The 2,517-nt window shown below is 34.6% G+C and overlaps 1 long non-coding RNA gene across 1 annotated transcript; it reads right to left on the bottom strand.

Annotated features, from left to right (window-relative positions):
* Positions 1 to 813: 813 nt before the first annotated feature.
* Positions 814 to 2,241, bottom strand: LOC127144373 (uncharacterized). Its single transcript, XR_007816038.1, has 3 exons — positions 2,208 to 2,241; positions 2,055 to 2,120; positions 814 to 988 (listed from the first exon to the last, which is right to left on the bottom strand). It is a non-coding gene; the product is annotated as an uncharacterized LOC127144373 (long non-coding RNA).
* Between the last annotated feature and the right edge of the window lie 276 nt (positions 2,242 to 2,517).

The raw sequence follows: 2,517 nt of genomic DNA, 5'->3' as shown, positions 1-2,517 counted from the left end.
GGAATTTCCCTCATCGAGTATTGGGAAGTGGGCTAGTCCTCGAAAATGCCCATTCCTCTGTTGTTGGGGCCCAAAATCTTCCTTACTGAGACTTGACTTGTAGTCTTGTAGGATTAGCACTTTCAAAGACATAAAGAGAAAGAGATGAACCTGCAGCCAATTCAAGAAGAACAAGTGTATAAAGCTAACCCCTAACCATATTCTAGTACTAGTATATATTATATAACAAGAGAAAGCAGAACACTTCTTCAAGGCCTTTTTATGATGGGCATTTACTCTACCTCAAAAGGAAAGGTCACTACAAGAAATCTGGCCTTTAATGTCCCTTGGCGACCGACATCTTTGCGAGCGTTATTAAAGGGCTTTAATGTCGGTTGGCCTTCAATGTCGGTTATAAACCAACATCTTTGAAGGTGTTATTGAAGGCCTTTAATGTCGGTTCATCTTTAATGTCGGTGGATAACCGACATTAAATATATCTTTAATGTCGCTTATGATACATCTTTAATGTCGTTTTTCCACCGACATTAAAGATGTCTTTAATTTTTTTTAACCGACATTAAACCTGTCTTTAATGTCGTTTTGAAACCGACATTAACGATGTCTTTAATGTCGTTTTTTCAAATTTATTTTTATTAAATCCTTGCATTATTGTCCATTTTGTATGACACCAAATAGTTAAAAATGAAATCTTTTACTTGTACATATACAAAATGAAATCTTAATAATGTGTACATTTATATACAACTTGGATCCAAACACAGAAATTATGAAGCTTAGTTATTACACTAATCATCCTTTGAAAAAAAAAAAAAAGAAAGAAAAAGAATATATTGAGAGAGCAATAACTAAAACTGCAACTAATAGCAAACTAGAACGCTTCACAAATGACTAACTTCAAGATCTTGTCACAAAGATGAGGGTCTGGCTAATTGTACTCACTTGCAACCATTTCTTCTATTGCAGTCATTTGTTTAGTGATAACTCCCTGTAAAAGACATCAAGATGGTTGAATTGATAACTAACAATGTTAAGACCTAGTTGATAGTAGAAATATCAAAATATCAAAATGAGGATGATATGATAGTTCCAAACAAAGGCAAGATTTTGTTAACTTCCCATGAACAAATTGTTATCAACTTTCTATTCATGTTTTTGAAAAACCAAATCAAATTTTGAGAAATAGTCACCACCATAATAGTCTTTTCATTGCCAAACAAAAGAAATGAGACTCTAGCTATACTATTTAAATGAAAAAGGTTGGTCAGCCATGCAAGGTGCAACAATAGTTATAAGTTATAAATTTCTGCAAAGACTGCAATCAAAAGGTCCCACCACGACCATGCAAACTTAAAATAAATATTCTCTAAGATGTCTTCTCTCGATGATATTGATACTTAGATAACCAAAAGTGCCCAAAGGCAAATACACAATCCTCTCCTCCACGGAGAATTTACTTCAAAAACAAGTTAGCCTCTCACTCTAACAAACAATTATTTATGTACACACTAACTGGAAAACAGCCTCCAACTCCCTCTCCCAAATGGTCCCCACAAATACTCTCTCATCTCACTCAACACTTCCCTCCCCAGCAGCACCGGTTTCACCTCCATTGACCTTTTAGCCCCTTCTTTGATATGTAACTTGAATTGGTAGCCAAACATATTCTACCCGTGGTATATGAATTAATGTAACTATCAAGTAACTACAACTCTACAAGAAACTATAATTGGGAATTGAACTCAGACTCAACAACTTCATTGACTTAGAATAAAACATAACAGTAGCAGAAAAATGGGGCCAAGAACCTAAGAAAAGTTCTTGAGAGGTTCTGAACTAAAATTCAGCAAACACGGGCAAAAGCGGTGTTCATGGAAAGTGCTCGTGTATATTAAAAATATTGACATACACATCTATAAACATTATATATATTGAAAATATTAAAATATCACTGGAGGCTACAATCAAAGGTTTTTTATAAGATAAAGGAATAGCTCCAGCCAATTCATGACAAAATATACAGAGAATTCAAACGCAAATGTAAAATAACTTACTTGAGGATAAAGATCACAAGTTCCCATCTCCTTAACAGCTAAAGGCAATCTCTCTCCATCAGTAACCTATGAAGCAAAAAAAGCACACAACTAAGGCCACACCAGAAACAATTTAATGATCAATAAAAGGTTACAAATAAAACCATTTCAGACCTCAAAGTCTGCTCCCACACTTTTGATGTTTACTAGTTTGAATTTCATTATGCTTAGCCCATATTATCTTTCCACCATTGTCCATACTTGCAATAGGTACTTTCCGGCCAAGTTTTACCATAATAGTTCCTTCATCATAACCAATCACAACCCTGTAGGGAGTAGTAGAATTTCAGGCAGGTTCAGGTCATTGTAAATTTTAAGAATTATAGAAATTTTTTGTTGAAACCCCACTGGAATTCTTCTTGATCATAACATCATGCTAATTTAACCAATACCATAGGAGGATGGGTATGGGTAGGGATCTCAA

The sequence above is a fragment of the Cucumis melo genome, chromosome 12 (assembly GCF_025177605.1).
Source record: "Cucumis melo cultivar AY chromosome 12, USDA_Cmelo_AY_1.0, whole genome shotgun sequence".
Classification (NCBI taxonomy): Eukaryota; Viridiplantae; Streptophyta; class Magnoliopsida; order Cucurbitales; family Cucurbitaceae; genus Cucumis; species Cucumis melo.
Note: the sequence above shows the minus strand (reverse complement) of the source record. Positions and strands in the feature narration are given on the sequence as shown.